This window comes from Cetorhinus maximus, chromosome 9, assembly GCF_964194155.1.
Source record: "Cetorhinus maximus chromosome 9, sCetMax3.hap1.1, whole genome shotgun sequence".
Taxonomy (NCBI): Eukaryota; Metazoa; Chordata; class Chondrichthyes; order Lamniformes; family Cetorhinidae; genus Cetorhinus; species Cetorhinus maximus.
This window is the reverse complement of record NC_135887.1, coordinates 80,441,873-80,455,600: the sequence shown is the minus strand read 5'-3', so window position 1 is coordinate 80,455,600 and position 13,728 is coordinate 80,441,873.

The window sequence follows — 13,728 nt, the reverse complement described above, 5'->3', positions numbered from 1 at the left end:
AGCGGCTGTCATGGTGGGTAGGAGCGGAAAACGTCAAAAGTGCCTAAAAATCTGTTTTAAGTCAGAGGGGAAACAGGATCTTATTGTCCGCTCCAGCCTTCAATGGCAGAGCGTGTTTCTCAATGCACAGTGTTGGGAAGGATATTTGAATACATTTAAATGTGATGAATACTCATTATAAAGCCTGCTTGCCAGTATCATCCCCCCCACACTGGATCAAGAGGGCATATCGGCTTCCAATTAGACCGATGTGTTACACAATAGCATATAAGTGACGTGCACCTGGCAACCAGCATTTTGCTTGTGACTTTGACGTTTGGTCACCTTTCATCACGCTCCACTTGCACCACCTCGACTTTGCAGGCAGTACCACATCACTCTCAGGGAGGTATCACAGGCAAGGGTCTACCTACGAGACCAGCAGTAAGGCGGGGGTGCTGTGGAAGGGTCCACAGGGCAAGGCCTCCACCGGGAAGGGGGCAAAAGTGCCAAATTATGCACTCTAAGACATGGCTAGGGTGGTGTGGGTTGGATGCATCCTCTGGGCCAGAATGGGGAAGTGTATCTCAAAGGGTCATTAGCGAGCTAGGGCCAGAATAGGAAGATGGCAGTGTGACAAGGCACTTAACTTTACAGCATTGACCTTGCAAGGACTGTCCTAGACAAGGGAGAGGGAAGGCGTGCCTAGCAAGTTATGTACAGCATGTGGTCCGGCGGGTTTCTGGCTCAATAATGGGCTGCGGTTGGCAGAGTCGGGGTAGGCTGTAGATGATTCAAAGGAATTGTAAGGCCACTAAAGGGTTTAATGGTGGGGGCTGGGCTCAGAAGCTCAATAGGGCTCAAGTAGGGGCTGGTTAATCTGCCAATGGGGCATAGGCACATCTGCCTCAATGCATTCATGGAGTTGTACAGGGATATCTCCCACAATCAAAATGGCATAAAGCTTTGGAGGGGAAGGATTGAGAATCCTTGGAGAGAGGGAAACCTGAACATAATGCACCCCCAGGATGATGGCAGGGATCACTGCACTCTCACAAAGGATGGTCCAAGCTGGTCTGGTAGTGAGGCCTTAGCACCAACATCTTACAACCTGTAGGGATGGCGCAACACAAAATTAATCTGAGGAATAGTGAGGGCCCTGATGGCCATTTGGAGGGCTGGTGCAATGTGCTGGGGGCCAATTAAATGAAAGCACCCAATTAAACTGTGTATTGCCTAATGACGATAGATGGCACCTGAAATATGTTAGGAGCCTTTCAATGATAACACAGGGAATACGGAGAGCGAAGCAATGAAGTGCATTCATTTGGGATTAATAACCAGCCATGGCAGTAATAGAGCCTCTTGCTTTAACCCCTTGTTCTTAGAGAGCCAATTGCCCATAGCAATCATGAGGTCTAGACCATTTAGGCAACTGGGCAAGCTCCAGATGCATCTTTAAAGCAGGAGCTCGCAGACTTGGTGCTGGGGGGTGGGGGAAGAAGAGGAGGAAGAAGAAGAAGAGGAGGAAGAAGAGGAAGAAGAGGAAGAAGAGGAGGAAGAGGAGGAAGAGGAGGAAGAGGAGGGAGAGGAGGAAGAGGAGGAAGAGGAGGGAGAGGAGGAAGAGTACAGCAGGGTGGAGGTGTACCATCAAACGTTCCTTGGGCAAGCCAGCATTTCAGTGACGAATTATTGCCATCACTGGATCCAAGCCCTCGAACCCACAGTTGCACACTAGAAATATACAGAAATTGGAGCTTTGGAGGCTCATGCAGACTCCTTTTTTTCCTCATTGATGCCGCAGAGCAGGAAATTTAGGAAGATGGAGGCTGGATTTGTTGCTGCCTGCATTCTCACATACAGGCATGAGAGAAGGCAGAGACAATTGCAATTGCAGCTCCAGGCTCACCAGAGGGAAGAACTAAATCCACAACAGCAAGGAGCAGCAGGGCCCCTCCAGAGGATGAGGCTAACAGCAACAAGGTGCCTAGGCAGCTCTCGAGACCGAGCATCTACAGACCTCGTATGTCTTATCTGCATATGAGCAAGAGATAGAGTCGCCGATGCCTCCGCATGTCCAGGGATCTGGTGACTCTCATTTGCCACATTCTGCAGGAACTGGCATCATGGGAACTGGGAGGACATACACTGCCAGTGGCTCTGAAAGTCACCGCCGCACTGAACTTTTACATGAGTGGCTCCTTCCAGGGCTTCAGTGGAGGCCTGTGCAGAATCTCCCAAGCATCAATGCACAAGTGCATGCACGAGGTGACAGACACCGTTTTTGCGAAGGCCCACATTTATGTGCACTTCACCAGAGATCGAGAGCCAGCAGGCCTGAGCACTGGGCTTTGCTGAGATTGCGATTTCCACAGATGCAGGGTACTATTGACTGCACTCATGTGTCTACCAAAGCTCCCTGGCAACTGGCACTCCAAAACCCTGCAGAGAGAAGGTACAACAATGCTCATATCGCTACCCAAACACTGGTGGAGCAGAGCATTGGCATCTTGACGAGGAAAGGTTGGACAGGTTAGGCTTGTACCACTCGAGTTTAGAAGAGTAAGAGGCAACTTGATTGAAACATGTAAGGTCCTGAGGAGTTTTGACAGTGCGGATGTGGAAAGAATGTTTCCTCTTGTGGGAGAATCTAGAACTAGGGATCATCATTTAAAAATAAGGGGTCGCCCATTTAAGAAAGAGATGAGAAGACATTTTTTTCTCTTAGAGCATTGAGATTCTTTGGAACTCCCTTCCTCAAAAGGCAGTGGAAGCAGTTTTCAAGGCAGAAGTAGGTAGGTCCTTGATAAACAAGGGGGTGAAAGGTAACCCGGGGAGGGGGGTGGGGGTTAGGCTGGAGGTTAGAATCAGATCAGCCGTGATCTTATTGAGTGGCGGAGCAGGCTCAAAGGGCCGGGTGGCCTACTCCTGCTCCTAACTCATATGCTGAAGATGCGATTTTGATGCCTCGACAGATCTGGCGGAGCACTCCACTACACTCCCCAAAGGGTCCCCTAGACCATGTCCTCTAGACATATCTCTTCTAATTTACTGGCTCCATTGCCACTCTCTGACCCTGCACCACCACCGCTTGTGTAATTTAATCACTCCTCTCTCCTTCCCTATCACAACACTTCCCTTTTTTTCTTTATCCCACCCTCCTCCCTTTCCCTTGCTTACAACCTTTTCATTACATTTTTTAAACTTTACCCAATTCTCAAGAAAGGTCATCCGACCTAAAACGTTGGGTGGAATTTTCCCTGTCCTGCCAACAGCGGTTTCGTGGCAGGCGGAAACAGAAAATTTCAGGTTCCCGACAGTGGGAAATCAGTTTGGAATTTTACCCTCACCACTTTCATGGTGGGTTGATGGCAGGTCAGCGTTCCCGCTGATGCATGTTGAGAATTCCATTTGCATGCGTTACCATGCCATGAATGCTCATTAAAAATGCTGTTCGCTGGAATCACGTTCCCCTCCCAATTACATGCCACGCCAGGGGGAAAATAGACCAGTCTAAATCCCATTCAGATATAAGTGGCGTGCAGCTGTCTGACCTCACTTCACTTGTGACTTCGAGGTGAGTACACCGTTTAAAGCCTACCTGCAACAGCGCTGGTCCGGTTCCTCAGTGATGCCAGTGTGATGCCACACTGGTGGGGGCTGTAGGGTTAGTCTGCTCATGGTGGACAATGGAGTATGTTAGGGGGGCTGGAAAATGATGGCAGGCAGATGGGAGACCAAGGGTGGGGAAGCTGGAGCCCGACATGGAAGACTGGAACGCAGACACAGAAAGAGGTGGATGGGAAACAAACTATATGAATGGGAAGGGATGCATGCAGACTCCAGAATAGCAGGCAGTGGTGGGGGCTGGGCAGGATGTTGTGTTAGTGTGGCACAAGAGGGACGGGTCGCTCAGACTCATGAGGGAGGGCGGGGTGGCAGGGGAGGTGGGGAGGCAGATTGTATTGTGTTCAGTCATGAAGGAATGGGGTAGGTCATCGAAAGGCAAGTCGTAGTCCCTAATCTGAGGCCAAGAGGTCAGAGTGAAAGATTAAAGGCAGTCCTGGAGCTTAGTGGACCTAACAGTCAGGGTGAGAGATTAAAAGTAGTCCCGGGCTTTTGCAGGCCATGCTACAGGGTTATGCATGGCACGCAGATCATCCTGCCCCAAGGAGGGGCAGAATCTGTATGTTCAATTGGGATCAGGCACAGCTTGGTGTGCAGGGTGCGTTCATGGTCTTACAGTCAGTGGTGATGGGGTTGTCTGGCTTGGTAATGGGCTGTAGATGGGATGGTCATAGTCAGGGGAGGCATCTGCAGCCTGTAAATGGGGAAAACATAATAAAAAGACAAATAAAATCCTGGGGGATTCACTTCTGTATGTGACTGTGTGAGATGGGGAGGGGTATGGGGATATCAACAGTGATGGATTCAGGGGGAGGGCTGGAATTTCAACCACAGTGACAATGGGATTCAGGGTTACTGGGAGAGGCTGGAGAATAACCAGAGGAAGTTCTACCTGCACATCGTGAGGTTCCAGGAATGTTGGAGGGACCCGCACACTGACACGGGGAGGGTCAAACTGGTCCGAAAGTCAAAATGCAGCACCACCATCTTCAAATCCCAAAGTTATTGCACAGTTAAAAATCAAAACTGGAAAAGAATCTACATGGGAGGGGTCTGAGGCAGTGTGGGAGAAGCCCATGGCTGGACTAAAGGACCCTTTCAGGGAGCACCCTCAAACTACTTAGAGTCACAACATTGAAATAGAGTCGAAGAGAAAAGAGGAAGACTTCCTTGAGAAGGATCAATTGGAGCCATTGCCTTTTGGTGCACTAGAGACTGCAGAAGTCATTGGCTTCACACTCCATTTGAGCATTAACAGAGAGGTACGAGAGAATGGAAAATGCAGGCATCCATTAAGGAAGCATATCTGCCAGGTCATCAATGAAAGCCACTAATGTGCTTTCTCCAATTGGCACTGTTAGGGGTGAATATAGGTATACAGTAAGAACTTATTGAAAGGGAATGGACTACTTAAAATATTCAAGCAGCCAGTGCCTGCAAGTACATAAAGAGTTAACAGTTAAAGGCCAGGCTGGACAGAGGGGAATCTGAACCTTGCACACCCTCAGGGCCTGTGGTTATCAGCAAGGCCAGGCTGGACAGAGAGGAATGCAAATATTATGGATTAGGCGTCAAGGGAGCCATACCGGAGCCTTACGTTGAAAAACAACCAAGATTGGGTCTGTTTATAGCAGATAAGGGAAGAACAGATGGTCCCAGTGGAGATGGGAGGGAAGGTCTCCGCCAGGGTGAAGGTAGGAACAGGTGATGCCTGTACCTTTGTTACCAGAGAGATGTCTGTTTAATGTAAACATCTACGTTGATGAGATCGGAATCTAGAGAATGTTCTTGTACGTGGCCAATAATGTATGAATATGGTGGACACTCGTAGTTTAGCAGAGTGCTATCTCAAGCTGCATTGAGATGGTTCTCCCCTTGCAATTGCTCGAATAAACGATCGTGACCTGTACCTGAGACTCCTGTGATCCGTTTGTCAAAGTGACCACAACAACATGGATTACGGAGCCAAATAGCATCCAGTCATTGCTGAAATGCAAGTTGAGCTTAATCAGCAGACCAGATCAGAGATTGCAGGAGTGCCTTTAGTAAGAATGCGTCCAAACCTCTTCCAACCTCTGTGGGATTGAGATGTCGAGTGTCAGGGTTGGCATCTTGTCACCTGGATCTGTGAGTTTGCGCCTCAGCTGCAAGGCTGTTTCAGTGAAAAGCTAGTAGCACAGACGCAGCTCTAGGGCTTGGCAGTGGCTTTCTGTTTTTGAGTAGAAGGTCCCCTACATTTGCCCAGTATTCATTAAACTGTTGCATCCATCAGTCCACAAGAAGGAAGAGGATTGAATAATGGAGCCCAGGCTCAGTGCTGCCTTCCTGGTGACAGTGATCTGATTGAGGAGAAGGGCTCAGTGTTGTCTAGCACAGCTTCGAGAGGAGGCCCAGCCTGAGGCCCATGGTCCAGGGGAGCCCCAGCAAGACCCAGAGGATGAGGAGGTTAGACCCATCCAACAGAGGCAACTCGCATGGCCAAGGGTCTACCGAAAAATACTTTCCTACCCGGAGATGAGTGAAAGACAATGTCACACACGTCTGCGCTTGTCCAGAGTTGTGGTGGATTATATCTGCCACATTCTGCCAGAGGATATAACGTCTCATAGGCTGGAAGGACATCCCCTGCCAGTGGCCCTGAAGGTCACTGCTGCACTCAAAAATTTTGCCAGCGGATCTTTCCAGGGATCCACAGGAGACCTATGGGGCATCTCTCAGTCCTCAACACGTAAAAGTATCAAGGAGGTGACAGGTGCCCTCTAGAGTAAGGCTCATCATTATGTGAAGTTCACACTCGATGAAGCCAGCCAGGCTGCTAGATTTCTGGGGTTTGCTGCTATTTCTGGCTTCCCTAGAGTACATGGTGCAATCGATTGCACACATATGACTTTGAGAGCTCCATGGCAGCAGCCCCTGATGTTCATTAACAGGAAAGGGTTCCACTCCTTGAACGTTCAACTAGTGTGTGACCATCAGCAGCACATTATGCATGTTTGTGCCAGGTACCCTGGGAATTCCCATGACTCATACATCCAGGTGCCTCACATATTTGAAGGGCCTCAGCGATTACAGGGCTGGCTGCTTGGGGATAAGGGGTAACCACTCAAACAATGGCTCATGACACCCATGCATTGTCCTTTGAGTCACTTGGAGAAGAGAACGCGGCGCGTAGCTCGACACAATCCATCATAGGGCAGACCATTGGCACCCTGAAGATGCACTTCTGGTGTTTGGACCGCTCAGGTGGGGCTCTGCAGTGCTCTCCACAAAGGGTGTGCCACATCATTGTGGCCTGCTGCACCCTTCACAACCTGATGCTTGAAAGGGTGGAATCCCTTGCCAGCGGGAGACATGGAGGAGGCTGAGAGCTTCTCAGACGATGAAGAGCAGGAAGGGCAGGAACCTGAAGATGGAGATGAGGGTCAGCTTCCATGTGAGGATGCCATGGGAGAAGATGTCCGTACCACACTGATAGCCACAAGATTCCAGGAGGAGTAAGGTGCAGCAACAGGACACGGCCACATTCCTTCTGTCTCTTAGTGCCATGCCAGTGCACTGAAAGGACTTTACAACCAGTAACATCGAGAGCAAGTTCAACATTCAGACTTGCACCTTCAACCCTTGTGATTCACCAGGCCTTAATATTTGGAAAAGTCAGTGGAGAACCCTGTATCTGTGCGCTCTGGAAAGTGAAAGTCAGCCCAACAGCGCAAACGCTGCACTAAAGGACTTGATGCAGTCGTCGCCACTTTAATGAGAAACTTTTAGTGGACACTGAGATGCACGCATGGTTGGAGAGACCATCTTGGCTATAGGTCTTGTGCTTTGGCACTACCAATGAAGAGAGCTGTCTCATTTAGAGAAACAATTCCAGCTACCCCTCCAAGGCTAGTGAACACGCCATGTTGTCTTGTAAGGAGTAAAAGTTACTAACACATTCGGCAAACACTTTTGGCAAAGAGTTTGACACATCTTCCTGACATAACACATGGGTCAAATAATTATCATGACTCAGCTACACATCACATAAACGAGAGGCTGACAAAGGAAGGTGATCACTGCGGGGGAGCTTGGGTCACCCTTGCAATAAGAGGGCACATAGATGCATATGCACAATGCTTTCAAATGACAAGACCACTCTCATGAACAGCAAATATATTTACAAAGATGCATGATATATATAGCGAATGAACACCTGTGACCCAGAAGTGATGTCACAGTTTCTTAATTTTTCTAACACTACCGGTACAAGTTGGTGCATCCCTGACATCCGCAGCAGGGGTGGAGACAGCCTGCTGACTGCTACGTCCTGTTATCTTTGATGACTTTGGTGGACATCCTCTAGACGGCTGAGACCTGAAGGGCCCCAGTCTCTTTGGGTGTCCTGCTACAGGGCTGGTGTACCCTCCTTGACCTGTACAGCTGGAAGTGATGGGGTCACAGGCAGAGGGGATCGGGGTCGGCTGGACACTGAGTCACCTGAGTGGATGGCCCCGGGGTCTCCAGCTGCTGGTTCTCCTCCTATGAGTACCTACCAGCCCTTGTCTGACTCCTTGAGGAGAAGGGGCACCTGAAGGGAGGTCAAGGAGCCCCGATCCCTCTCTTGCCTGGCCACTGATGGATCCCACCAATACCTGTAGTGATGGACTGCAAGTTGATGTGCAAATCTGACAGGATCTGCTAGACCAAGGCCTCCAAGACCCTTCCCATGGAGACCTTAAGGCTCTCATGTCAGAGCCACAACATCAGACAGAACTTGGACAGACTCTTCCATCCTTTGCTCAAGTCTGCTGACTGTCTCTCGCAACTCTGCCTGATATGCAGCCGCCTGTTATTGCACCTCCAGCATGTTAAAGACAACTGCGTTGACACCAACCAGTGAGTAAAAGTCCAAGGGATGAACACACCATCTGTGGTTAACTAGAAAGTTTAAATATAGTATCAAACTTAAAGAAAAAACATATAATTGTGCAAAGATAGGTGGAAGGTCAGAAGACTGGACAGAATATAAGGAACAGCAAAGAATGACTAAAACATTAATAAAGGAAGGAAAAATTAGAGTATGAGAGAACGCTAGCTAGAAATATAAAAGCAAAAAGTAAGAATTTCTATCAATATTTTTAAAAGAAACAAGTTAAGAAAGTGAGCATTGGTTCTTTAGAAAGTGAGTCTGGAAAATTGATAATGGAAAACAAGGAGATGGCAGATGAATTCAACAGGTATTTTGCATCAGTCTTCACTGTGGAGGATACAAGTAACATTCCAGAAGCAGCTATAAATCAGGAAATGGAAGGGAGGGAGGAACTCCAGAAAATTAGAATCACCAGAGAAGTGGTACTGAGTAAATTGTTGGAGCTGTGGGCTGACAAGTGCCCGGGTCTTGATGGACTTCATCCTAGACTCTTAAAAGAAGTCTCTACTGAGATAGTTGATGCATTGGTTTTAATTTTCCGAAACTCCTTAGATTCGAGGAAGGGCCCATTAGATTGGAAGATAGCAAATCTAACTCCTTTATTCAAAAAAGGAGGGAGACAGAAAGCAGGAAGCTACAGGCCAGTTAGCTTAACATCTGTCATAGGGAAAATGTTAAAAGCTATTATTAAAGAAGTTATAGCAGGGCACTTGAATAAGTTCAAGGTAATCAGACAGAACCAACATGGTTGTATGAAAGGGAAATCGTGTTTAACCACCTTATTGGAGTTAATTGAGGAAGTAACATGTGCTGTGGATAAAGGGGAGTTGGTGGATGTACCGTACTTAGATTTCCAGAAGGCATTTGATAAAGTGCCACATCAAAGGTTATTGCAGAAGATAAAAGCTCATGGTATAGAGGGTAACATATTGGCATGGATAGAAGATTGGCTAGCTAACAGGAAGCAGAGTAGGCATAAATGGGTCTTTTTCAGGTTGGCAAGATGTAACAAGTGGTGTGCTACAGGGGTCATTGTTGGGACCTCAACTGTTTACAATTTATATAAATGACTTGGATGAAGGGATGGATGGGGTGGTTGCCAAATTTGCTGATGACACAAAGATGGATAGGAAAGTAAGTTGTGAAAAGGACATAAGGAGGCTACAAAAAGATATAGATACGTTAAGTGAGTGGGCAAAGATGTGGCAAATGGAGTGTAATGTGGGAAAATATGAAATTGTCATTGGGTCAAAATCTTGGAACTCCCTTCTGAACAGCACTGTGGGTGTACCTACACCACATGGACTGCAGCGGTTCAAGAAGGCAGCTCAACACCACTGTCTCAAGGGCAACTAGAGATGGGCATTAATTGCTGGCCCAGCCAGCAAAGCCCACATTCTGTAAATGAATTTTAAAAATTGACAGAAAGAATAAAAGAGAAGCATATTATCTAACTGGTGAGACATTGCAGAGCTCAGATTTAGAGGGGTCTGGGTGTATTAGTGTACGAAACACAAATGACTAGTGCACAGGTACAGCAAGAAATTAGGCAAGTTAGTAGAATGTTATCATTTTTTGTGAGGGGAATTGAACATAAAAGTAGGGAGGTTATGCCTCAGTTTTACAGAGCACTAGTGAGACCACATTTGGAGTACTGTGTACAGTATTGGTCACTTTATTCAAGGATGGATGTAGCTGCATTGGAAGCAGTTCAGAGAAGGTTCAACAGACTAATACCTGGAATGGGAGGGTTGTCTTATGAGGAAAGGTTGGACAGGCTAGGCTTATATCCACTGGAGTTTAGAAGAGTAAGAGGGAACTTGATTGAAACATACAAGACCATGAAGGGTCTTGACAGGGTGCATGTGGAGAGGATGTTTCCTTTTGTGGGAGAACCTAGAACTAGGGATCACTGTTTAAAAATAAGGGGTCACCCATTTAAAACGGAGACGAGGTGAACTTTTTCTCTGAGGGTCGTGAGCCTTTGGAACTCTCTTCCTGAAATAGTGGTGGAAGCAGACTCTTTGAATATTTTTAAGGCAGAGGTGGATAGATTCTTGGTAAGCAGGGGGGTGAAAGGCTATCAGGGGTGCAGATTTGAGGTTACCATCAGATCAGCCATGAGCTTATTAAATGGTGGAGTGGCTCGAGGGGCTGAATGGTCTACTTGTTCGTATGTTCATATGTTTATACCCTTTAAAGAATGTGAGTGCAGGCCCCATCTTGCAGCTCAATGCTTTTTTGCAGAGTGACCCACAAATTTGTTCAATGGACCTGTGTGGTCCAAATCAGTAAGTCAACAGCTGGGGCTGTGTGACATCAGGATAGCGTTCCTTCTAGCGCATGCGGGGCATACAGACAGCGCTATGGAAAACAAATTCACCCCCGACTCTTATCTGTTATATTTCCTTGTAATACCAGTAGGTGGTGCTGTATTGGAAGCTGCAATATCAGTTTTAAAATCACTGTTCTGGTTGCACAAAGGCAACCGAGACACAGGAAGTGTGCAGCACTTGGTAAAAGGGTTTATTCATGTGTGCCTAACAATGAGAGCCATGATGCCACAAGGAACATTATGGAGCTCACCATCAACACCCTCAAGCAACGCTTCTAATGTCTGGACTTCTCTGGAGAAGGCCTGCAGCACTCAGATGACTGGGTATTAAGATCTGCAGTGGTGTTCTACATGCTGCCCAACCCGTCCATTCTGAAGGAACAGCCCTTTTACAGCACCTACCAGGTGAGGATCTGAGGAACAGAGACATGAAAAAGAGGAGGAGAAAAAGGCAGAGGAAGAAATGGAGGAGGAGTAAATACAACAGGAAGAGGAAGAGGGCATATAATGTACACATCCCCTTTCTGCCTGGGCTCTACATCAGCAAAGAATTCACAAGCAATACCAGTAACCTCAACCATAACTCCCCATTCACCAGTCCCACACTCCTTACCTCTTCCTGTCTTCCTGCTGCACTTCCTCCCTCCCTCCATTTCTTCTTCCTCTTCCTGGTGTTTCTGCTTATCAGATATTCACCTGGTAGGTGGTATAAGGACGGTTGCCTCCTCACCTTTCCTTCATCACATCACCCTCTTCTGAACAACACAAAAATAAAAACCATTGGTTAATACACATTCCAGAAGGAAATAACAGTTCGGACCAGTACTATTATTTCCCAGTTTTTACTGGTGTTCTATCTTAAGGCATACAAGACCAGTTTAGACCAGTATTCTTATTTCCCAGTTTTTATTGTTTTTTTCATTCTGGGATTCCAATCCAATTTTATAAATTCACTCATTGCTTAACGATTACGTAAAATTAACCTAACCACCCCTGTGCAATTCCTTAATGCCTGCCTTCCACGTGCCTTTGTCTCTTCTAGTTCTCCTACAAGATATTTCCCTTGTAGTTGCAGCATGGCTGGTGGAAGGCTGCTGATGGCCTTAGAGAATGACCTTGCGCAACTCTCAGCCCAGGAGACCCAGCTTCAGACTGCATTAACGTGGCCTGGGCTGCAGCAGTCCAGGCTGGCTGGCCGACAGGCAACAGTAAAGGCACTGGCAGAATGCAAGGGATCAGAATAGGAATGCTGTCCTCCTGATAGCTCAGCAGGTCCATTCTCCACAGAGCCAGTGCCCCTGGGGATTCCCTTAGCAATCCCAGTAGTCTGTTGGAACAGACTGGTGGAATGCTGTGACCCCCTGGAAGCCCCTTTGAACGGCAGTATCCAGAACCACAATGGCAGAGTCTGAGCTTCCACTGCAGCTCTTTCATAGAAGCTGTTGCTGCTGTAATACAAGCTGTGACATTGGTCCTCTGACACTGCATTGTGATTGGTTCCACAGGTGTTCTGATAGAGGTGACCACGGTTTCCATATTGGAAAGGATGGGCTCCAAGCTCTGCACAAAGCCCTGTATTACTTTGATGCTGCCCTCCTCCATGGTTCTTGACATTTACAGCACACAAACGCTTAAGAACATAAGAAACAGGAGCAGGAGTAGGCCATTTGGCTCCTCAGGCCTGCCCCACCATTCAATAAGATCATGGCTGATCTGCCCCAGGCTTCAACTCCCCTTTCGTGCCAGCTCCTCATAGCCCTCAACTCCCCCATATTTCAAAAATCTATCTACCTTCTCTTTAAATACATTCAGTGATCTAGCCCCCACAACTGTCTGAGGTAGAGAATTCCAGACATTCACTCCCTCTGAGATAAGAAATCCCTTCGCATCTCAGTTTTAAATGAGTGTCCCCTTATTCTGTAACTATGTCCCCTAGTGCGAGATTCCCCCACTAGTGGAAACATCTTCTCAACATCTACCCTGTATCCATCCAGCCTCAGTCTCCAGCTGTAGTCCCTGTTTCATGGGTAAAGCCTCATGTGAGGTGCACTTCTCTGGATCCCTCCTGTCGAGTTACAGGCATGTGACCAACAGGTTGCTGCTGGTTATCTTGGTTCTCATCTGAGGTTGAATCAAAGGCAGTATAAGCGATGTTCATCCTGATGTGATGGAACAAACCTGCAAAGTGTAGAAAGTAAACTAACAGCAAATGTACTAAGAACACAGCATCTTCCACTGGCGGTTCTGAGTCCTGAGTATTTATTGGTATTTTTCCCGGAGGTTGATTCAGCTCCTTCAATTGCTGCCTTCACTCTGGCTGGTGAGTTTCGGGAAGCCTGGGAAACACGAGCAGCTCATGTTAAATCCAGAAGAATGTGTTAATAACGCAGCAATTGGAGTCAGTTTCCTGCTGGGCTGATATTTTGCTGATTTTAATCCGCCCACCAACACCCCAACCCCGTGGTCTTTCAGGTTAAAACTCAGCCCGACATATCGTAAGGTCAGCCTCCATTTTCACGTGGGAGGTTGGAAAATACCAGGAGTGATTTTCACCCAACTCACCTACAGGATTGTTGGAACACTAGTGTTACACTTGCGCAATATTACTCTCCACTAACTCCAGCGGAACACAAAATCGGGTGCAACATAAAAACAATGCTGCACCCAATGCTGCCAATTAAAATGACCACCTGTTAGGAGTTAAATTGGAGTGTGGGCATCACGGCATGCGATTAACCTGTGTCAACTCAGTGCCAGTGGCACATTAAATTGGTGCTGACTGCCGTTTTAAATGATTGCTGCATGCAGCCAGTGCTGCCCAAGCTGTCCACTGACTACTCACCAGCAGGCGGCCCAATACCACAAGTGGCGAGTG